Source organism: Chiroxiphia lanceolata, chromosome 11 (genome assembly GCF_009829145.1).
Source record: "Chiroxiphia lanceolata isolate bChiLan1 chromosome 11, bChiLan1.pri, whole genome shotgun sequence".
NCBI classification, from domain to species: domain Eukaryota; kingdom Metazoa; phylum Chordata; class Aves; order Passeriformes; family Pipridae; genus Chiroxiphia; species Chiroxiphia lanceolata.
The window spans coordinates 20,927,689-20,951,402 of NC_045647.1; the positions used below are offsets into that span (position 1 = coordinate 20,927,689).

Below are 23,714 nucleotides of genomic sequence, written 5' to 3' on the forward strand. Positions count from 1 at the left end.
TGGACAATATGTTTTTAGAGAAATACCACACAAAGCGTGACGGGAACATTGTTGAATGTTGTCTGGGCACAACTTACTGACTTCTTCCCTTCAGGAAAGAAACTGCCAATTCTTACTCCAATGTATTTATAATTTCATTTCAATTAACTTAAACCAGTTTTCTAAGAAGATGCAAGACACTTTTGTAACTGAACAGTGACAATGAGTAAAACCAGAAATCCCCTAAATATAGCTTATATAGATCCCTAAATATAGCTTATTATCCAGGCACTTGAGGAACTAGATCTGTGTATGTGGAAAAGAGCCTCAGGTTAAGGTTTAGGGGTTCAGTTTTCTTTCCATATTTTTTAAACAGTGTTAAAATTATTGTGGGGGTTTTTTGGGAGGGGATTGGAGGAGGTTTTATGGCTTTTTGTTTGAATTTTTTGTTTTAGGTTTTGGTTGGTTGGTTGGTTTTTTTGGTTTATTGTTTGTTGGTTTTGTTTTAAACACCCATCTAAGTGCCAGAATCTTTGGGTTTTAATTATTTCTTCAGATTCTGCTTTTGGTATTGTTGTTGTAACTGTTGAACTCAAGTTCCTCTCTACAGTAGTTTGACACTACTGCAAGCTATAGCCTAAATATTTACTATTACTGATTTTCAGAAACTAAACAGAATAAGAAATAGCCAGATTGTAGTTTGTGGAAAAGCAAACTTACCAGCAAACTGGACACAAGCATTGGTCAGTCCCCACTAGGCCATTTCTTATTTAACACCAGGAAAAATACTTTTTTAAAAATGATAAATTGCTACTGAGGTTCTCTTGTGCCAGTGATGTTTCCTGCCCATCTCATTCCACCCCTGCCATGTATAAGGACACCTTCCACTAGCCCAGGTTGCTCCAAGCCCCGTCCAACCTGGCCTTGGACACTTCCAGGGCTGGGGCAGCCACAGCTTCTCTGGGCAACCTGTGCCAGGGCCTCCCCACCCTCACAGGGAAGGATTTCTTCCTAATCTCTACTCTAAACGTGCTCTTTGTGATTCTGTTCACTGATTCTCACTCCTGACCGGGACATGTGCACGTTGGGATGGAGAGGAAAGAATAAAGGGGGGGTGGGGGGAGAGGTGGTAGAATTGGGCCATGATAAAAGACAGACATTTTTAAAAATTTGGGCTTGTGTCTTCTCAGAACAAAAGCAACCCCCTTTTATCGTGCCTAGCAGAGGTTTAAATAGCAGATGCTGCTCATTTTGACAGTTCCCCCCTCCAGCAGCTCCCAGCCCGCGGCACAGGGATGGCTCCGGCGGCGGGGGGGCTGTGCCTGCCCGGGATCCCCCGGGATGCTCCACCGGGACCTCCCGGAAGGACTGTCCGTTCCCGCCGGCTGGCTGTCCGTCCGTCTGTCCCTCTGTCCCCGCTGTCTGTCTGTCTGTCCGTCTATCCGTCCGTCTGTCCCCGGTGGTCCCCGCTGCGCGCCCGCGACTCGGGGGTTGGTTTATCCTTCCCCCTCAGCTCCCTGGAAAAGCGCGTTGGGAACAAGATAAGCACAATCTGGTGTGCGAGCGGGAGGGTCTGAGCTCCCGCCCGTCTTCCTTTTTTTTTTTTTCCCCTTTTTTTCTGGTTTTTTTTTCCCCTCCTCGTTACAAGAAACCCCCCGTTCCCGAGGTGCCGCAGACAATGGAGCCGATGCGCTGGTACAGGAGGAGCTGATTAACAGGGGAAAAAAAGGGAAAAGGGCAAAGGCTTGCAGCTCCATGTGCTGGGAGCACAGCTCTGCTGTGGGTACCGGGCAGTGGTGTCAGAGCCCAGCGAGCTGATCGCCTGCGTTTGCCGAACTTCTGGGAGCTCTAAGGATGCTTTCCAAAGCTCCATCAAAGCCCGGAGCTGGAATATATCCACGTTGTTTGTCCAGAGGGCTCTTAGAATGGCCTAAAATAGCCAAAAGGAGAAGTGGGATTTCTGTGTAAGAGCAGTTATCCCGGTAGGATTGGGGACTCGAGGGCAGATAAACCGCGAGCAGGATCAAAGAGCGCCCATGAATTTGTCTCCTTTGTGCGGCTGCCTCTTTGTATGAGCGGGGGGCACTGGGAGCTGCAGGTGCTGAGCCATGTGCGGGGCTGCCTGGTGGCACCGGCGGCGATTCCACACACACACACACTTCAGCAATAAGGAGAGGAGTGTGTTGGACTCGATTTGAGTCATTCAAATCGTAACAAAAAGTCTTGTGTTGCTAAAAACCTCGCTGCAGAGCACGGGCGCTGCAGCAGAAGGGTTTGAAAATGCTGAAGTTGAAGGCCTTCTGCTTGGATTACTGGCAGTTTTTATGTCTCCAGCCTCTTCATGGTTTCTATAAAAGGTAAGAAAACATTAACTCTGAAATGCTTTTCGGCACCAGTGCTTTCCCTTGCTGTTCTGCTCTCTTGCTGAAAGGCAGGGGAGAAGGGAGTGGTAGGGAATTAACGAGAACTTGTGACAAAGATTGTAAAACTGCTTTTTTTATTGCATTAATTATCAGCCACTGTTGTCTCTGTGCATGCAGATGTGAAGGTGATGGTGCTGTTTGGTTTTAACATCTACTTTAGGTCATCTCAGCTAAGACTCAGTACTTTCTCTGCCCCGATATTTTATCCTTAGGCACAGCAGTGTGTAGTGTACAGACTGTAAACAGCACTGGGAGATTAATTGAAATGTCATGGAAATTTATGTAATGCAGAGAGGATCCTTTTTTCCCCGAGATATTTAGTAATATAATAGTTCATCGTTCATCTCCCTCCCGGCACAAAGTGCACATCAGAGTCACTCAGAGCGATGGGCACTTCACGTAGGCAGGTCTGACACACAGCTCAGATGATTGATGGTGAATGGTGATCGGAAAGAATAGGTCTGGGTGTCAGATGCATTGAGCTTTGCCTATTTAATGGAACAGCAAAATAAGCAATTCCATTTAACATGTCCCTGAACTTACTCTGATGCTTTTTAATCTAAACTTTGGGTTTCTTGCTCTTGATTTCCGCTGCTAAGCAGAGGGAATTAGATGGGTTTGAATTTTCTGGGGGGAAAGTGGGGGATCCCTTCATTGTTAACAAAACCCATGCGATTCTTTAAAATAGGATTCCATTCTTGTTCTGTACACTTTCTGCTCTGGCTACCTATTGTCAGCCTACAGAAAGTGCTTTGTACTAAATGCTAATTGGAGTTGAATTTTTCATGCAGTGACTGAAGGCTGGAAAAGGGAACTGTTCCAATCTTTTTCAAGGTTTCAGGGGTACCCTGCACTTTCTGGCATTGAGTAATATAGGACCCTCATCTGTGACCACTGGCTTGTGAAGTTTCAAAAGATAGCTTTATTCTCCTCTTCTTGAAGCTTTTCACAGATTCCATTTCCAAGCCAAAAAATTTCCAACCTAGTCCCAGCCCATTGTGATGTTTTCCTTGCTGGGAAACCATCTAAAATAATAGAAATGTGGCCAGACTGTTTTGACACAAATAAATACAACTAAACCCGAGCTTTATGTCTTGGATTCCTGGCAAAATCCCAGCTTTGTGGCAAATGAATTACTCTAGAGTTATTCTACATCTCCTAATGGAAACCTCTGCAGTAGCTCAGCACTGTCCATTTATTTTCTTCCAGATAGTTAATTTATTTGCTATCAAAACCTGGATGTACTTGAGCCCTGCTCCTGCAGTGTGTTTGCATGAACAGAAGCAAAAATAGGCCTTAAGCACTTAAATGTCAGAATATTGAAGCACTTTGCTGTCATCTTTTTGTGAAAAAGGAAAATTGAAGGAAAGTTGCAACTTTCTCATTGTGAAACAAATAATTAAAGCACAGTGACAAACAAGCATGAAAAGCAGGTGCTCCAGAATAACAAAACTTAAATGCAAGGAAGTTCATATGAAAAAGAAAGAACAAAACTTACTCTCAATTACTTTTTATTAGTAATTGTAGATTGTTTAAAACACTCTTGGAAAAGAGCCCAGGGGCTGTGGGGAGGTTTTGTGTGTGCCCTGTGTATATATTTCATATTTTTGTGTATGAAATGAGATAACCAAAACAGGACTTGAGGAGCATTTCCATTAGGTCAGTCTTGCCACATGAATTTTTAGTGTTATCATGAGAGTTACTACTCTGTTACAGCTCCATGGGGTGGGGGAAGATGTGTCAGAGAACGTGGGCAGGAGCAAACTTCAGACAGCCCTGTGTGACATTCCCTGGTGCCACCACCATTCCCTGGTGACCAAGCGTGGCTGCAGGTGAAGAAGGGCAATAAAGAGTTGTGGGGTACCAGCACTGACCCCCCGAGCACCCCCCCCCGTGTTCAGGTGGTGCTGTGATTGCAGAGACCCCCAGAGCAGACCCAGGGACAGACAGACCCTGTGGAATAGCTGCCCAGCTCTGACTGAAGCCACATGGCGTGACTCAGACACTCCTTGTTGGCCACGAGTGCTCTGCTCATCACCCCTCGTGCCCTCAGTGTCCTGGCAGGGCTTGGCAAGCCCTGTGTGACATGAAATGGGACTGTTCTCTCTCCTTTTGTGGACTGTCTGACTTTTAGTTTCAGTTGCAGTCAGTGCTCAGAACTGTGGTGAGTGTTTCTTGTTGCTTCAGCAGCTCTATAACATTCTGCTCCTCGTTGGGACATCCAGCTGTGTTTGTCAGCTTTTGTTACTCAGAGAATTCTTGTGGGTTCGTGTCCAGAGAAGGGAACGGAGCTGGGGAAGGGGCTGGAGCAGCAGGAGAACTGAGGGAGCTGGGGGGGCTCAGCCTGGAGAAAAGGAGGCTCAGGGGGGACCTTCTGGCTCTGCAACCCCCTGACAGGAGGGGGGACCTGGTGGGGGTTGGGCTCTGCTCCCAGGGAACAAGGGACAGGAGGAGAGGGAACAGCCTCAAGTGTTCAAAAACCACATAGATGTGGCACTTGGGGACACAGTTTAGTGGTGGCCTTGGCAGTGCTGGGTTAATGGTTGGACTCAGTAATCTTAGAAGACTCTTCCAGCCTGAGTGATTCTATGTCTATTGCTTGACCTGGACAGCTCTGATTTATATATAATTTTATTTTGCACTGGGATATCTATAGAGTTGTGTGGATATGTCTATATTTGTATAATTTTTATCTTGCACTGGGAGCCACTTCCATGGAACTGTGTGTCTGTACTGAAATCCATGGACTTCAAGAGAAGTGTGTGCAGGGTGCGCTGGGTGTTGCAACTTCTCTTGCATGTCACGTCCACCCTGAACACAGGGAGTGGTGGGATAGGGCTGGCACAGTTAGGAAAGGGGCTTCTTCCTCAAACCCTTGAGAACAAGACCACACTGTGAGGCTCAGGTGGGCTGTGGTGGTGGGCTGGCCCTGCTCCCAGAGCTATGGGGCTGGGAGCAGGATGGAGGGCAAGGAAAATGAGCCAGTCCCTCTCCCTGGCTGTAGCTGCAGTGCCAGAAAACAGGGAGTCTGGATGATGGGACAAAGTAAAACCAGGACAGTTTTTCAAATGATGTATAGAAGGTAAAAATCCAATCCCAAAGTAACAAGCTGGTCATATGGCATTCCTCAGGAGAAGCCCAGGTGAGGGCAGGCACCCAGCCTAGAGAGAGATTCTCTAGAATTTGTTCTCTCAGTACAGCAAGGGAGAGGGGGAAATAAGACAAAATACACCAACTGCACTCTTAGTCCATTCTTTAAATTTGGCAGCATCTTCAGTAGCCAGGACTTAGCCCATCCCACGTATATTCACAAAACAAAGTCACTGCAAGGTGATTGCTGCTCATGCCCCCAGGAGTGTGCATGGAAACCAACAGCCTGATTTATCCAAGTTGCAGCAAATTGCGTAAAGCAAACTGGGGGGACTGGGGTAGAAGCCTGCTCTGAAAAATGTTTGGTAATGCACTGCTTTATGAAAATGAGATTTCAGAGCTTTGTTGTCATTAACCCCGAGGGCATTTTGGTCAGTGCTGTAGAACCCTCACTTAAGGGCTGGTTTTGGTATCCTCTGAATGCAGACACCGAAAGTGCTGGGATGTGCTTCTGTGACATTAAAGTGTGAGATGAGCAAATCACTGTCGGCTTTCTGTGGGGTTGGGAGGATGAATGTCTCGTGCTTTACTTCAAGGATTATTATAAAACCATGTGGCTTCAGGTTTAGCATGTGAAAGTGAGGACTTTCCTTAGCCAGAGGGTAGAGCATCGTGCTGTGCTGCTGCCAGCTGGTGTGTAATAGCCCAAGCAAGAAATTGTTACCATTAGCATTGCATTAAAGACCAAGCAGAAGGTGAGAAAATGTGTGACTGGCACTGAGGGCCGCTGGCATCTGGAGATTTTTCCTCCCCGAATGTCTTCTCTTGTCTTGTTAAAGTAGAAGTATTTTAAAAAACATAAAGAAAATGCCAAGTTCACAAAGGCCACCTTATTGTTAGAATCCTTTGCTTGACAAGCACAGCAGTTTTCAAATTATTTCTTCTCACTTGCAGTTTTCCTTTTGGCCCGTCTAAACGAGGCACAAGTCCCTTGCAGAACAATTAGGGCCATTTCTAATGAGCATCTGATTGCAGCCACCCCGATGGAACAGGCAGAGTGAGAGATGACTGGCTTTTTGAAGCGGGGATTAGTTGAAATTGTTTCTGCCACCCTTCAGCTGGGACTCACAATTCCAACACTGTGATTCAGGATAGGTTGAATCATGTGCTTAAGCCCATCTCTGGACAAAATAGGTCTATCTTTTGGTATATGATTCATTCCCATGAGGATGTTTCAGTGCTGATTATAAATGAAGATGCTTTGATGAATTGGCTTGGTAGGAGCAGCTTATTGCTGCCATACTGGAATGTCACAGGGTATCTGAGTGTCAGAAGCTACTTAAAGCCACTCTGATATTGCACTCTGCAGGGCAGCTGCAGCTCATCCTCTTTCCCACTCTCTTATCCTAGAAAAATTTGTAGCATTTGAAGCCATTAAAGGCATTGCCTGCCTTAATTTAGATGCTGTTTCAAAGACAGCACATGGGCTTTAGATGATCTGTGTCAGGGTTGTTCTCTAGGTTAACTCTTTGTTAAAAAGAATGTGCTTTGAAAGTCTTTGTTCCTCATTTCTGGTGTTAACAGCGTGGCCTCTGCTGTGGGGTTATGTGAGGTGGGTTCAGATGAGCTGGATAACAGGCAGTGCTACATTTTAAGGGAAATGCAGCATTAAAAAAGCTGCAAAGAATTCAATGGTCGCTTATTCCTACATAACTAACTCCTTATTTAAAAACAGATTTAATAAGGGGAGCAAAATTCTATACAATACTATAATCCTGTATTCCTGGAGGCAGTGGCTGTATACTGGTTACAAACCTGAGTAACAGCAAGTGGGGGGAAAAAATCCTTAAGCTCACATTCATGAGAGCAGGGAGCTTCTTGTGCTGTGGACAGTGACATCAGTGGGTTTGTGTGTCTTGCTGTCAGCTAAGGATGAGCTCCTTTGCAGTATCTTAAGAGTGGGTGGGAGAAATTACTGGAGCTTTGCCTTGAACTTGCATTGAGAGTTCACCATATATGTTGTTAGAAACAAATAGTTTGCTTTCACTTGACAGTGACTTCATCCAGAGCAGGGCTGAGTCATGGAGGACAGATCTCTCTCCAGAGGATCCTCTTGGCAACACTTATGCAACTGCAGAGCAGCTGAGAGCTTCCCCCACCTCCCAGATCCCCCACTCTCTGGAAGCACAGCCTGCGAACAGCACAGATTGCAGTATTCCCACAGTCAGCAGAAAAATGATTAAGAGGAAACCCTCAAATAAATACACAAAGTAGCAAAATGCCTTAAAAGCCATCAGAGGATTTGTCTGCGCTCAGGGAACTGATTCCAAGTTGAGAAATTTAAATGAAAATACATGAAATACCTGCTAATCTGGTGGAAGCCTTCCTTGGAATGTCACTAGTTGTTCTCTGGATCTAAGAGAGTCTTTGTGCAGGTGTGCAAAATGCCTTGAATTCACAGTTCTGGTTTGTCTCAACTTCCCAGGCTGTTCTTCCTCCCAGCCCGGGATCCCTTCCTCCCATCTGATGGGATCTCTTGACTTTCCATGCCCTGCTTAACTGAGCTGTGCTGTGGGATGGGGCATGGCTGAGCCCAAACCCTGCACAGATCTATGGGGCTGCCTGATGCCTCTCCCCTTACCAGTGCTGGAACTAGGTTAAACTGGGTTCCACACGAGACAGTTCTTTGTGTGTATGCCTGCCTCTCCCTGCCTCTCCCCTGCAGGCTCCAGTACATCCATTCTCCAGGCTTTCTGAAACTTTCCTTTTCTCCCCCCCTTCCCTCTCACCCAGGAACCATCTGTGAGCCCTCAGGTTCTCTCTTCTCTGCACTGGTACAGATTTTAACCTTCCACAAACAGCTCTGAAGTCTGATGGGTTTGTGAGGATCTGGGAACCTGTGCTGGGGCCGTGGCTGGGTGTCCCTGCCCTTTAGCTGCCTCCCTGGAGCACACAGGGTTTGCCAGGCTCTTCTTTCCCCCTCCAGTGTCTCCTGTATTTAGATGCAGCGGATGGGCAGCCCCTGGAGCAGTCCCAGTTTAATTGTGCCTCTGGCTCAGTGCCCTGCAGAGGGGAATTGGAAGCTTTCTGAGTTTCCTTTGATAGTCATCCAAGACTGAGTCACAGAAAAGGGAGTCTGGGAGCACAGTGGTGGCCTGGCGACATCCAAGGAGAAGCTGCAGCTGGAAGGGTCCTGGAGGGGCCTCTGTGAAGGATCCTAAACTCTCCAGCATGCTGGGGATGAGGAGGATGCCCTTTATCAAAATGCCAGGTTCAGGCTGGGTTTGTTGAGCAGAAGGAGTGGTGTGTGCATGTCACTGCTGTCAACTCCCAGGAAACAGTGTGGTTTGCATATTCTGGTTGTGAAAAATCAGAAAAGGAAGTTAAAAGGGAAGGAAAGAGAATACAGTGAAGGCTGAGGAAAAAATACATGGTGAAGATATTTTATTTAAACCCCTTCTCTAAGTCAAAATGTTGGTGTGTTGCAAGTTGAAGGTTTAAAGGTGCCCTAAGTTGTCCAAAGAGCCAGAATGCTTTTCAGGCTAAAAATTTAAACTCCATCTATTTGTAAGACTCCTTTCAATCCTTAACTGGTAATAGCTGTTGTATAGGGGGAATGCTACCTAAGTTAAAAATAGGTCTGGGACTGCAGTGACAACCCAACGCAGGCAAGCTCCAACAGTCACATTTTCCTTTTGTCAAATGACTATAAAAATAATGTACATCAGAACAGAAATTATGTTAAAATCTGGTTTGTGACCATTTCATCCCAGTAAAAACTTCAACAAAATAGGCAAATTTTATTCTTTACCCTTGAATGCTGCAGCAGGCCCTTTTTCCTATGGCAGGAATGTTATACTGACCTGATTTAGGCTGAGCCTAAGGCACAGTTAGAGCACTCAGGCTATCTTAGCTGCAGACATGCCACTGTGAAGTGATGCACCATTCAGAGCAGGGGCTTTATCCAAAACCAAATCAGATAAGGTGTCCTGGGTGCTGCTTTTCTCTGAGCCACCTCATCCTACCTCTGGTGACACTCTGGGCTCCTCTCCTCTCTGAACCCTCTGCTTATCATCCTGCAGGCTCTGCTGCCAAATAGGAATGAATCTCCAGAGGGGGGAGAGTCATAGAGTGTGAGGCTCCAAATTAAGCGCTGCCTTTCTATTAATATCATTTAAAAGTAACACATCACCTACAGCTCATAAAGGAACCTCAGCTGTAGCATTTTTAAATACTCAGAGTGATTTATGTCCCTCATAATATCTTTGCCTGCAGCAGCTTTGTTTCCAGTGTGAAAAATAGAAAATAGATTAAAAGCCTCCAGTTCCTCCAGAAATGGCCTCAAGTTGTGCCAGGAGAGGTTTAGGTTGGCTATTAGGAAAAATTCCTTCTCTGAAAGGGTTGTCCAGCCCTGGCACAGCTGCCCAGGGCAGTGGTGGGGTCACCAGCCCTGGAGGGATTTAAAAGCCCTGTGGATGTGGGGGCATGGGTTAGTGGTGGCCTTGGCAGTGCTGGACTTGGTGATATAAGAGGGCTTTTCCAACCTCAATGATTCTGTGATTCTATGATTCTTTTCTTCCATTACCTCCCTGCCTTCCCTCCAACATTTTTTTTAAGGATTCCTAAGTGCTCTTCATCAGTGTAGTTGCTCTGGGTTCTCTTAGCAATCAAAAACATTGGGAGAATCCTATTGTTGTTACTCAAATGGGTGGTATGTGCTTGGCAGTGGCCAAGTTGAGGGCTCTGACAAACTTCTGCTGAATTTTTCCCAGGGTTTTTGTGCTATTGATTCTTCCAATGGTTTTTCCTGCCCTGCAGCAGCTCCCTGCTCCTGTGCACAGCCAGCAGAACAAAACCTGTGTGTGTGTGTGTGTGTGTGTGTGTGTCTGTGTGTGTGTGTGTGTCTGTGTGTGTCTGTGTGTCTGTGTGTGTCTGTGTGTCTGTGTGTGTCTGTGTGTGTCTGTGTGTGTCTGTGTGTCTGTGTGTCTGTGTGTCTGTGTCTGTGTGTCTGTGTGTCTGTGTCTGTGTGTCTGTGTGTCTGTGTGTCTGTGTGTGTGTCTGTGTGTGTGTCTGTGTGTGTGTCTGTGTGTGTGTCTGTGTGTGTGTGTCTGTGTGTGTGTGTCTGTGTGTGTGTGTCTGTGTGTGTGTCTGTGTGTGTGTGTCTGTGTGTGTGTGTCTGTGTGTGTCTGTGTGTCTGTGTGTGTCTGTGTGTCTGTGTCTGTGTGTCTGTGTGTGTCTGTGTGTCTGTGTGTGTCTGTGTGTCTGTGTGTGTCTGTGTGTCTGTGTGTGTCTGTGTGTGTGTGTGTGCCATTTCAAACTCACCTGCATCAGCAGTTGCAGCCAAAGCTCTCCTGCAGCTGAGCAGGCTCTGAATCCCTTCTGCTGACTGAACTTCAGGCAGCGCCAGTTTGGAGGGCACCCACCTTCAGCTGCCTCCACTGTGTGCTCAGCTCCCAGGAGCAATTGGAGCCTGCCCAGCTGGAACCACCTTGGATTAGGGATTGTGCCTGTTTGGATTAAAGATTGCCTCCTAAAAGGTACAGAATGTTTTGCAAAGTTGAGAATCACTTCCCCTGTTTTACAGGCAGTAAAATGCAAGAGCAAAAGATCTGGTGTGTCCACTTGATGTAGAAATGTGGAAATAAATGGGGGAAACTTCAGGAAAAAGTGACCTTCTGATGCAGGGGCAGCACCTCATGATTGAGCCTATTAATGCATCCAACGAAAATAAAAATCCACTGAGTGTCACAGAATCTCAGAATGGTTTGGGTTGAAAGGGACCTTAAAGCCCATCCAGTGCCACCCCCTGCCATGGGCAGGGACACCTTCCACTAGCCCAGGTTGCTCCAAGCCCCATCCAGCCTGGCCTTGGACACTTCCAGGGATGGGGCAGCCACAGCTTCTCTGGGCAACCTGTGCCAGGGCCTCCCCACCCTCAGTGTCACCTTCCTGGTGTCCTGGGGAGACATACTGATGCTGAACTGGGAAAAACCAGTGTGCTGAAGTGGGAAGCAAGTTTGGAAGGAGGCAGAACTTCTCCTTGCACCTTGGCAGGACTAAGAGTTTGTGGTACATGACCCACGAGCAGGGCACTGTCCTGGCTCCAGACACACGTGGCTGTAGGTGCTTGCAAACAGGGAGTAGCTGATGAAGGTTTCCAGGGAGTACAATGGGAGAAAAAAATCAGCAAATAAGTATTTGTGTGTGGGGAGTTGAGCACAGGCCCACGCACAATGGGGCTGGGTGGGGGCAGTGATGTCCTGGGAATGGAATCTGTTGTTTTATTGCGAGGGGAAGAGATAACTGAAGTTTTCATCACCACACCCAGAGAGGAGGAATAACCCAGGCAGGCAGCAGTGGCTCCACACAGTCCTGTACCAACCCACAGGCTCAGCATTGCCTGGGATTTGTGGGCCACACCTGAGTGTGGGAGAAGATTGTCGCTGGAATCATGACAGTAGGTTATGGTGGAGGTACAAAGTGGAAAAGGTACAAAGGTACAAAGTGTTGAAGACAGACACGGCTCCAAATGGCCCCTGCAGTGCTGGGACTCCACTAGTCCCACAGGGAAAACAAAGAGGGCTTCAAAACAGTAAAATCATTTGATATGCTAATGTGTGACACAGTGATGTCACTGGGAACAAAGGGGAGCAAAGTAAACAGCCAAGACAAAAGAGATTTACTGTCTTATTGCTCCTCTAGTCCTGAATAAGGTTTTTCTGAATAGTAAGAAATAGCTGATCTGTCCATTTTCTCTTTGATATCCATTCTGTTGCCTCCTTGGTAATCTTATTCTGGAGGAGCTGTTTTCAGAGAAGGCAGCCCAGCATGTGAGACAATTAGCAGCAGGTTTAATGAATCACCAGCTCTTCACATCTGGGTGTGTGCAGGAATCAGCAGCACCCGAGCCCTGGCACATTTCCCCCTGCCCTCCTGAGGCTCTGCAGGGTCCTGGGGGTTCAACATTGCCCTCAAATATCCTCTCAAGAAGCATTTCACAGCAATCCCTTCTTCAGATTTGCACCAGAATAAGCAGCATTTATTTACAGCTGAGATTTGGTCATAAAACTGAAATACAAGTCATATTAGCTCATTATGTGATTTGCATAGTGTGCAGCATTTTCTGGATGGATATTAAATAATATATATTCTCTACAGAATAATAATAATAATATAATATTCCCTGCTTGCATAGAGGAGAGATACCTTAATTTGGCCAGGTCTCTTTAGGAATCAGGGGACAAACAGCTCAAGGGCTGAAATAGTCTCTGTGGTATTTCATAAATATTCTCATTTTCATGGGAAATGCTGCAGCAATGATGTAAAAAACCCACACAACACAAAACCCACAAAACACACCCCCCTCTAAACCACCCTGCAGCATCTCACCTCTGCCCCATGATGCTTTCATGTTATTTTCATCCATTTGGGCACTGGTTGTGCACAGGTTTGAGAAATGTGGATGAAGACAGTGATTAAAATATTCTCTTGCAGATCTCATTCCCTGAATTTATCTTTAGAGACAGATAAAAATACAATTCCTGCAGATGTTGGTACTGTCAAAATATTGCGACTGCAGGGGAATCAAGGAGTGTATAATCTCAATATATCAATTCCCCTGGAGCCTCAGGTATGAGCTCAAAGAGATGGAGTTGACACAAGTGAGTGTGCTGTTTGATACCTTCGTACTGCCCCCAAAAGAAACAACGAGTTTTATACCTTTTATATAATGGGTTTATTTATGCCAAATGAAATAGTTCAAGTGCACTCAGTACACACCCCAGACAGTCTCTCTCGTAGGCACTTCATCTCTCCAGTTGGTGGGTGAAGGTACTGGACAGGGATCAGCTGCTCTGCCTCAACTGAGGTAGCTTTTTCCAGCATTGAAATGTATTCCAGTGGTTAAGAACAGATGTATAAGTTTCCTTCATTAAGCCTATTGATTTAAAATGTAAAATCCGCTGTGGAGCTTGGTCTGACTTTTTTTTTATGAGCCGTCAAGAGCTTGCTCCAGGAACCATTATCAGAAACATCCAAAGCAGAATATATTTCAGAATAGTGGGAGCAGTCATGAGATCCTGGATAAAATGGTCTTATAGAAAACGGAGTTATGCAACAGAAAACAGTTAATCATAAAATCATTCTGTTCTGTGAAGAAATAGCGTGAACTTCGTTTCTTGCTTAATTAAGTTTTATAATATAAACATGTATCTGATGTCTTTGATCCAGAAGAGCCCCTGCTAATGGTGCTGTTGACCTCTTTGCAGAGAAGAGAGTGGGCTGAGCAAGGGCTTAGGGAGCTTTAATCTGTCAGAGCTGCAACTCTGACTTTCAGGGTGGTCTTGGAGGCACGAGGGCAGGATTTAAACTGCTCGTCCCTACAGCAACAATAACAAGACTTCTCTAAGGTTGATGCCATGTGAGTGTGTGCTGGGGCTTAAATTCGAGTGAAACTTTTGGCAATAAATGCTGTGTGTTTAAACTTATCCAGCACAGCAAAAGGATTCCATATGCATAATCAATAAGTTGTTGGGTTTTTTGGTTTGTTTGGGGGTTTTATTTTTAATATCAGCTGTTGCCATTTTAATATTGCTGTGATTTCCAGGCTGAGTGTCATAGCTGATATTTGCTATTGAAAGCCATGACTTCGTCTGTGCTCAAATCCAGCTTTGGAAAATGACTCATTACTTTTTTTGGCACTGAAAAGTTTATTACAGTACACAAAAAATTTTGCAAACAGCTGAGAGTTTCTCCAGCCTAAGCCATTTGATGTAGTGTGTATTTGGTGAGCATTCACAGTGCTCATAAGGGATTTTCTAGGGCAGTGTTACTGGGCTGGGGTTTTTTTTTGAAGTGAAATAAATTAGAATAACTTGGTGCAGGTGCTGCATAGGTAGGGTTTTCTTGCTTGACCACGTGGAGCAGTGCTAGACAGAGCTTTCTGAACAGCCTCTAAGAATCTCTTCTGGCTTGCAAATAATGTAAACAACGAATCTTATAAATCATGAAGAAAGGAGTAACCCGAGAGTTCAGATGGGAAAGCTGCCTTCTCCCGGAGTTCATTTGAGTGGAGGTCGGAGGAATCACTTGGAAGTCTCGAATCAGTGCTTGGCTGCTGCCCGAGCCTTGGACTGACTGTGCCGTGTGCTCCTGAGCTGACTCGGTCCCTGGGCTGTTTGGAACCTCTTTCACTTCGCAAACACGTCGGGGGAGGTCATGAAGGGGGATGGCAGCGCCATGTGGAACCTGATGTGGAAATACTGCATTTCTGTCAGGACCATCAGGTACGGGGAGAAGATCTAAAACTTGGTTTCGGGGCTAAAAGTCTGAAAACTGCATGTGTTAGAGCTCTCCTGTCCTGCACCCTGCAGAGTTAACTCTCAGGAGGCTGAGAGGATTATTAGGGTGGATTCTTGCTTGTCATTATACTAAAGCTGTGACAAGAAAAATACAGGGTTATTGCAAAAAAATCTTCAAGCAAAGTAGAGTTTTCATGATGTCAGAGTTTTGGAAATACTTCTGGTTCACTTACTCTTGGAAATACCTCTGTCTCTTTTACAAGCAGGAAAAAGTAGGAATATGAAAGAAACCTTATTTTAGTGCATGAAAATTCAAGAATTCTTATTTTCCTTTGAATGCTTGCCTGTCATAACTTTCTGTTTATTATATCTCCCAAATCCATTTGTTCTCAGCACACAGTGAGCATCACTTGCTTCAGATAAAGGAGGAGGGGGGAGAAAAGAAGGTGGCTTTTAGGGCAGGATTAAACTCTGAGTTGAGTCTCCAGTGTCTCTAAGCTGGTGCGGTGCTAGGACCTTACCTGTGAGAACACAGGAGGCTTAAATCCGAGGAGGGGCTGTGGGTGCTGTGCATGGCACGTTCTGGAGGTGGGTCATGTTTGACACACTGCCTGCTCCCTGCCAAGAGCAGTTGCTGTGGATTCCAGCAGAGCTCATTCCAGGAATGGAGCTATTAAAGAGGACGTTTGGTGATGGTGTGTTCTCACGGCGATTTTATACATTTAAAAACAGTTGACTGTTTCCAGGCAGTGGGTTCTTTGTGGGGCACGGTTACAGGGGTTAAATGGTACCTTTGGTCACACCAGGTCCCTGGAGAAATCATGTAATCTCAGTAATTACTGCATTTCACACTGGGTAATTATTCTGTGCTGAGGACATAGTTTAGAGAGCCTGAATTCCTGCATGAACTTTCATTGCAACCAGAACGAGACTGTGGAAAGCTGGTTATCATCAGGGTACCAAAATAAAGCCAAGAAGTCCCTTAGTTCCCAGCAGATGGTGAGTCAATATAATAGAAACTGGAAAGAATCCCCAAGAGAGGATTTGATTAAAATAAAAGTAATTTGATTTAAGATCTGTGTTTAGAACCAGGAGCAGAGGGAAAGCCTGAAATGAACCACATCAGTGCAGTCCTTACAGCCCAGATGCTCATCCCGACCTTGGTGCTGCTGGAACTGGCTGAGAAAGTCCTCTGCAAACCCCTCAGCCCCAAGGGTGGATGTTCCTGCTAAGACTAAGCTTTAAAGGTTCTTCAGAGGCCTGGGATCTGGTGATTTTCTGACGTTTAACATGCAAATTGTGATCTCCTGTAAACAGCCACTTCTCTATTTTGTGGGTGACCTTACTGCTGTGGAGGTTGAAAATTAGCTGAATTCCTTACAGCAGGGCTTATTTATAGAGCTGTTGGTGGTTCTCACAGCCAGTATAATGCAAAGTAACATGCCCCTGTGTTACAGCACTGAGGGAATTTTCAATTAATGTTTTTGGTTGTTTTGACAGATCCTATTTTCTTTGGCAGCGATACCAATAAGTTTAAGAGTATAAAAAAAGAATTTTTCCTTCGTGGAAAAAGATTTCGACCACCTTAGGTTGCTTTTTTGACTTACTTCAGAGACCCCGAGGCTCTCCCTGTGTTTTGGGAGACTTCAGAAACAATCTGGCTCATTTTTTATCCGTCAAGTGTGAGGCTTGTCCCAGTCCTTCTCCCTCGTTGCGTCATCTCTCCTTTCTGGAAGACTCTGAAGCCCATGGAGCCCTTGCTGGAGGTTTCAATGAGCGTCAGTGTGCTCTGTACCAGCAGAGTGAGTCTGTTTTCCCCTGCCCTGGTGAAAGCAGCAGTGAGTGCACCGAATACACTGGGCCACTTGTCCCCCAGCCCCTTCCATACACACAGGCTGAATGGGGGGGTTTATGCCTTGCTGGGAAAACAGCCCCACTCCAAAAGGAAAATTATTATGAACCAGTTTTTAAGGTTGGTCTTGTTTCCACTGGACTCCAACAGCTTTAGAAAAAACATATCTGAGGGAGTCTTTGTTGTCTGTTTTAATTGGCTTCTGGGCAGAGATCGTCTACATCCGTGTGTGTGTGTAAGTTGACATGGCTAGACCCTAAACCTGTAGGGTCATGGCTGTTTGCAAAGGGAAATGTGTGTGTAGAATAAAAGGCACCAGTTTGCTTTTAGCATAGGAAAGTTTTGGAATAAAGGTGGAAGCTCGGGAGAGAGCAGGACGGTGTGGCGTGGAAAATCACTGCACTGCCTAAATAACGGGGGTTTTCTACTGCGGGCCCACTTCTAGAGCACAACTGCAAAAATTATAATGATGAAGGGGTTTCTTCACTACTGTGCCAAGCTGATTTTTTTGCACTTAACGTGAAACTTGTGTCCTTCCAAAGCTCGTTTCTCTGAGCCAGCTGAAGCCTCACTATTGCCAGGTTGTGTCCCAAGGCACAGCAGGAGAGAATCCCAGACTGGTTTGGGTTGAAAGGGACGTTAAAACCCATCTCGTTCCAACCCCCTGCCACGGGCAGGGACACCTTCCGCTATCTCAGGTTGCTCCAAGCCCCGTCCAACCTGGCCTTGGACACTTCCAGGGCTGGGGCAGCCACAGGTTCTCTGGGCAAGAGAGGTAGGGTCTGGCTACACCCCCCCGGCACAGAAGAAGCAGTGGGATGATCCCACATCCCAGGACAGCGCCCACCCAGAGCTGGCGTTCCCAGGTATCCAGGGAGGGAGAGTTGTCATTCCTATCCTATCTGCACTGTGTTTCCAGCCTATGGGATACAGGATGATGATGCTCTTCCCCTGGTGAGCAGTGGCTCGTGCCACAGCACGGTGGTTTTGGCTCTCCTTGGTGGCTGCAGCCCCTGCCTGCACGAGAGGTGTTAATGCTCCTTCCCAGAGCGCTGTGCAATGTCTCTGATGTTTCTGGAAATGGCAGTGATGGTGTTTGTCACCAGCCCTGTTCCTGAGCAAGGAGCACGGTGTCACTGGCTGTGCTGTCACCACAGCTCTGCTCGAGTCACTCACCCTTCACACTGAGCCCATTGCTGTCCCAGTCTGTGTGTGATGGGGGAACAATGTCCTTCCCACTCCTCTGAAGGTCACTGTGAGGGAATATTGCAGTAAACAGCACTGCTTTCCTCTGATGGGGAATCTCCACTTGTGATGATATTTGCAGGTGGAAAACTTTCCCAGGATCAGAGAGTTGGCAAAACCTGAAAGCAGAACCGGGGGGAGAGCATCAGCAGTCATTTATTTCTGTTAAAGTTACATTTTAATAACCCATCATGAGTGGGGGAGAGGCAAATATACAAGGAGGAAATTATTTATCAATATATTCAGGTTGGCCATGGTATTTGTAGGAACCTGGCAGTGTTGAAGCAGAGGAGAACATGTTAGAGAAGGACAGGGAGCAGATGAGCTGCGTGGGGAAGGACTCGTCCCTCGGTGGTGTCCTGTGTGCCAGCCAGCACAGGGATGGGGTTAGTGGTTGGAGACTGGAGCCATCTGAATCAGCAGATCCCCAGCCCACAGAGAATAAATTACAGGGTTTATAGTAATGTAACACATAGTTTTCAGCTTGCATCTTAAAATTCCACTTGCAAGTAATGGAGGAAAGCAGTCAACAGTTAGTTCTTAGTGCTCTCCACATCTGGAAAAAAGTAAGAATTAGTCCTCAGTCTGAGCTGTCAGGGAGTTTCTTCCCTTATTTTCCTTCTGCTACAAACATTTTCCATTTGGGTTCAGTCATACTTTATTTTTAGTTGTCTGCGTTGGCTTTTTTTTTTCCCCTGAAGACTGACAGAACAATGCTGTGAGTTCATCAGGCAAAACCCACACCCTGACCAGTGAAAGGTTCCCAGCTGGGATTCGGTGGCACTGGGGGCAGCACAAGCTACTGGAACTGGGGACGGACAGCTGTGGAAGCTTGGAGCACATAAAGGCAGTTTGGTTTATCTTGGGTAGGTGTTGATAAATGTTCTCAGCATCCCCACCTCAGCATGAAAGCTCCAACTACCCTAAATGTGATCTAAATGTGATCAATTCAATAGTATGGGCTGAAGAGCCAGGGCTGGGAATAGTTTGCTCTGTAGTTCCTGGGCAAATATCAGCAGAGTTCCCTTCCTGTGGCTGTTTAACACATGACCAAAGATAATGGGGTGTAGAATCAGATATTTAATTTATGCAAGGCAGTTTTCACCAGAAATGGCACCTAGAACACCCACCTCAGCTGTTCCTCCTGGCACCCACAGGGTTAATGTTTGTGACAATCACCTGGACAAGGAGAATATCTGTTCTGTGTTGTTACAATGGTAAGCAATAGAGTTGGCACCTTTTCTTAAGAGCAGACGTTAACAATGTGATTTTCCCATAGCTATTTCATGGCTTTAAACACTAATGAGAACTACTCAAAATTCACTTCTAAAATTTAAAAAACAAAACAAAACAAAAAAACCAACCAAACACAAGACTTCCATATTTATCTCCAACATGTGTATATTTTTATATTCAGTTTCTGTGTGGGTTCCTTTGTCATCTGCACAGTGCTGCACTTGAGAGGCTACGAGACAAAGCCGAATGCAAGTCATTGTTAGTCATCCCGATGCTTTAATCTCCACACAGTGCAGGGCTTTCTGGAGGCATTAGGCTTGTGTTTAATCCAGTGCAGCTGTAATTATTCTCGTGCAAGTCTTCCTTTGGGGTGGAAGATCTGCCCAGCATGACAGTGCCAATGGCCACACAGCGCTTAATTAGCACTTAATAAGCTCTGAATGCCAGTGTAACAAATCATGGCGAGGCTGGGATGGAGTTGGTGTCCTTAGAATCCTGTGTGAGCGTGTCCTGTGCATTTTGCACATTAAAATATATGATTTGGGTGAGTGTTCTGTGTTTCCTCCACTGTGGTGGGTGCATCCTGGAGGGAGAATCACCGTGGCATTAATTGCTCTGAGCTCAGGCTCTCTGCCGGAAGCAGCTTCTCAAGGGGTGAATTACACATACCTTTGGTTCTGCTTTGAATTGTTATTTTTAAAAACTCATTTAACTGTCTTTAAATGTTGCTTGTGTACAACTAGGGCGTCTGGGTGTTTACACGGCTGGATTATACCACTCTGATTGTTCATGTAAATGAGTGGTTTGTGGTTTAAGTTCAGTGAGCTCAAATTGGTTACAGTTTACAGACCTCCTGGAGCAGACAGCCAGAACCTCACCAGCTCCTTTTGCTTCTCTGTTACAAGCACTCATTAAAGTGCTCCTACTTAGTCCTTTCGTGTGCTCTTTTTGTCTTGTACTCTGTATTACTGATAAAAGCTCAAAATGTGTAGGTAGGGGCTCTTAGAGACAGCAAGTGATTGCAGTTTAATCCTTGCTCGAGTGTTACTTTGCAATATTTGCACATCATTAAGCCTTTCTTCAGCAGAAAACCCTCAGGTGAGGGTCAGCTGTCATGGAGTGCACAGATACTGCCACCTGTGCACAAAGTCCAGGTACCTTATGAACTTCAGTGTGTGTTTCGTAAGAGAGGTCAAATAATTGCAGAAGATATTCTTGAGCAGGGAGGTTGGACTAGATGACCTGCAGTGGTCCCTGCTAACCATCCCCACTCTGGGATGCTGGGAGGATGTGGTACAGCAGCCTGAGGTCTGCAGGCTGCCTTTAGTCACTGCTCACACCAGTTTTATTTTCAAAGGGTTTTTTGTTTTATTTAAAGGCTGAGTCTGCTGAGCTGTTCTGATATGAAAAGACCTTTTCTAGCTAAAAATTGATTCAACTTCTAGCCCGCTTTCGAGTTTTCATGTCTTTGCTTTAAAACAGTCACAGCAATGTTTAGCTCAAACGTTGAGCTCGGGCTGAGAGCAGCCCTGGGTTTAGGCTCTGCCAAGGCTCTGTCCTTGCAGGGTGCAGGTTCTAATGAGATGCATTGAAACCCTAGAAGTCAGAAACCTAATCCCAGACAGTCTAGAGGAGTTAACAGCCTGTTTTATTATTTATTTACACAGACCTTTCAAAAGAGCTTGTTGAAGCAGAACCATGGGTTACTGAGCTGGGAGAATTGTTTGTCTAGTGGTGGAGGAGTTCCATTATATTTAAGGGGGCTTTTTGTACTTTAATGCTTGCTGGGGGTGAGGCATAATGGTAAAAATGTATGTGGCAGCATTTAGAACGGAACTGTTGTTTGAGGTTTTACTGCTTCCGCTGCTGCTCGATGTCTTCTCAGACATACCTAGAAATGGGCAGTTAGGCTTTGCTCTGAAAGGATACCACTTCTGCTGTTAAATTACTCAGTTGTTTGTATTTTTTATATTTTCCAAACGCCCAAAGCAGCCTTTCAGCTTGGGTCTTTCTGCTCTGAACATACAGACAAAGAAACAAATTATATGGAAGCATTACCTGCTCTTCGGTTTGAACAGAATTATCTTCTAGTGGACTGTAAAGCAAATTAGGTAGAAAGAACATAAAGCTCTGAGCTTATCTGATTTTAACAAGATCATGCATTTTCCAGGAGGAGTCAGATGACATTTTAGGAATTGGTGAGTATTTTTCAATGCAGTGCTTATGAATCATGTCATTAACATCTGTGCTGTGGATTGATCATAGTATGAAAACGTGGTACGTGAAATGATTTTAAGGAAAAATATGTCTGCTTAAATGCCTGGGAAAGGCTTTATTCCTTTTCTAGTAGGAATTCATTTTGCCATACAAGTGTAAAATCTAATTCTTGCTATGTTTTTGCTGTTCTCGATGCAGTATCTGCCTATTAATCGTTTTCTTTGACAATAATCGTAAACCCAGCAAGAATTCATGCAGTAAGCAAAGTGTCCTGAGTTCAGTCATCTTGTAGCAGGAGGCAATAATTCACTGGTATAATTAACTGCCTGACAGGTATCAAGTGACTGAGGCATCTGAAGTGTTCTGAGATGGTGTGGGGGATTTCCTGTAGTCCCCACTGCTGGGGGGGGGGTGGCAGAGCTGCTTAATTAGAGTCTCGTGACAACTGCAGGATCAGACAAATAAATTAGAATAAAATCAAAGCTCACCACATTTGTATTTACTGGTTAATGAAATTTCAGCAGAACTGGAGGTAGGTGAGGCACGATGGCCTGAGTTGCTGGACTGGTGGAGCATTTCCATGCTGAGTGTACTGGGTTGGGAAGCTGCAGGCTGATCAGTTAACAATTAAATGTGCTCTGCAGATTGTCCCACCTGCCTTGGGCTTCTGGAAAAGTCTCAGCAACGTGCATGGCATTTTGCATTTAATGACTTCTCATTAGTTGGTGGTATCAGAGCAATGAATAATATTCTTTGGTAGCATCAGGGGGCCAGTTTCATGGTCTGATGGGGCTTGTTCTGCACAAGGAGAACACCAGGGCTGGGAGTTCCACAGGGAAATTACACCCTGACATGAAGCATTCTGGTTCAGCTCTCCTGAAAGCTATTTATTTTCACATAAATTGGTTTTCTAATATGGGAGTCCTCTTGGACACAGTGGTTTACCACATCTCCTTGAGGACTGGGCTATGTCCGCAGGCACAGTTGTGTCACCACTCACTTTCTGAGTATCATTTGGCATTATTCAGGTGTCAAGAAATGCAATCTTTCAGAGGAGAACCTGGAAATTCGGGTTTCCTAGGATTGAAGGTTTAAGAAGTGAGGATTTAAGAAAGCATCCAAACACTCAGAGTGCCAAATTGAGGTAGCATGAGCTGCTGTGCCCCTGCAGTGCCTGTGGTCCCTTCTGTGTGCTGTCACACCGAGCAGAGCTGGAGAATCCCGTGACAAGGAGTGGCTGGCCATGACCTTTGGAGAGAGCTGGTCATGCTACTCCACCTGCAGCCTGAATGCTTTTTTGAGGTAAAGCAAGAGGGATTTCCAAGACCCTGGGCAGGTTGTGGTAGCTCTGTCAAACAGGCAGGACACAGAGCCAGTGTGGGTCGCTGCCAAGGGAAATGTGACCTTTCTGTTTCCGGGAGCCTTTGGAATGTGTTCCAATAACTCTGTTCCTGCTGAAAGGACAGTGGGGTCACAACCTCACCTGTTTGTTGCCCAAAGCCTCAGAGGAGAATCCCTTTGGCTCATGTTTCCTGAATGTTTGTTCCACCTCTGACCACTAAATGACTCCTTGGCTCTCTCTCCTCTCCCGGGGGCTGGAGGGGAGTGTGTGCTTGTGGTCAGTCCTGCCACAGGGTGTTTGTGGAGCAACCTGGGCCCAACCATGCACATACACAAAAGAACCTTTTGCAAGTTATTTCTGCATCTGATACTCTATATTTCATAGCATGTATTCAACTGTTAAATAGGCTTTACTGGTTTGTAGTGGTTTGTATCAATATTTGATCACTTCCTCTGACTTTCCTGGTCCCTGCCCAGGGCATGGGGTGCAAGGTGAGGAGCTTTAAGGTCCCTTCCAAGCCAGGCCATTCTGTGATGCTGTGAAATCATTCCAGGATTATCTCCGAGTCCAGCTGGGAGGCACATCCAGCCCCACGGCCACACTGGGTAAAGCATCCAGGCAGTTTCAGAGGAAGCTGTGGGAAGGACATGCTGAGCTTCTGATGCCTCTAGGAAGATAAAAGGCACGTTTGTACTTTGCCTTGGATCCTCTTATCTGAGAGCAAGCCCTGCTTGCCTTTGGGAAGAAGGGAACAGAAGCAATAGCCATGGGCAGATAAGGTTATAAAAAAGCCCTTATAAAAGCCATCAAAACAGCCTCACTGCTGCTATTGTTGGGGTTTATTATGTTCCCAAGGAAATGGAAGCTGATTTAACACAAGTTTGAGAACCAGATTAGCAGTTACATTTCTTATATTGCATATTTTTAGTCTTGTGTGCTCAGCTAAGAGTTAAAGCTCAGTTCCAATTTACTTAGAACTCTTGGGTGTCCACAAAAGGTCTACAGGTCTCTAATAGCTGCACAGGAATTCT

General features: G+C 45.7%; 2 protein-coding genes across 3 annotated transcripts in view; both read left to right on the forward strand.

Moving 5' to 3' along the window:
* Positions 1-23,714, forward strand: part of LOC116792417 (prophenin and tritrpticin precursor-like) — a 610,102-nt gene that overhangs the window by 399,385 nt on the left and 187,003 nt on the right. The window lies entirely within an intron of this gene.
* Positions 1-23,714, forward strand: part of IQSEC1 (IQ motif and Sec7 domain ArfGEF 1) — a 338,913-nt gene that overhangs the window by 193,518 nt on the left and 121,681 nt on the right.